We start from the raw sequence: 401 nt of genomic DNA, 5'->3' as shown, positions 1-401 counted from the left end.
AAACCTACACAAGTGACAAATTACCATGAGATGTAATTAAAATGCATAGAACAACCCTTTTCTTCAACAATTCCATACATTAAGCAAAATCCAATAACACTGACAATTCTATACCACCTCTACCCAAGCAAATGATATCACAGTAAATAAGTGACATGGTTTATAACTCTGCCTTAGACTAGTGTTGGTGGGTGGGGAGAAGTCCGAACTGAAACAGTGATTTTTTGACCCCCCGGATTTTTCAATAATAAATCACCATGGGTTTAAGTTTACTCATCTTTGAGAATGTGTGCAAATCTTAAAATGACAGGAATTTAACAACAAAACGACATAGAGGGGCGGGAAAAAGAAAAAACCAGAAGAAGGCAAAAGAATACAGGGCAGCCAGACAACAAAGAGAA

General features: G+C 36.9%; 1 pseudogene; it reads right to left on the bottom strand.

Annotated features, from left to right (window-relative positions):
- Positions 1 to 401, bottom strand: part of LOC119591033 — an 8097-nt pseudogene that overhangs the window by 820 nt on the left and 6876 nt on the right.

This window comes from Penaeus monodon, chromosome 28 (genome assembly GCF_015228065.2).
Source record: "Penaeus monodon isolate SGIC_2016 chromosome 28, NSTDA_Pmon_1, whole genome shotgun sequence".
Classification (NCBI taxonomy): domain Eukaryota; kingdom Metazoa; phylum Arthropoda; class Malacostraca; order Decapoda; family Penaeidae; genus Penaeus; species Penaeus monodon.
Note: the sequence above shows the minus strand (reverse complement) of the source record. Positions and strands in the feature narration are given on the sequence as shown.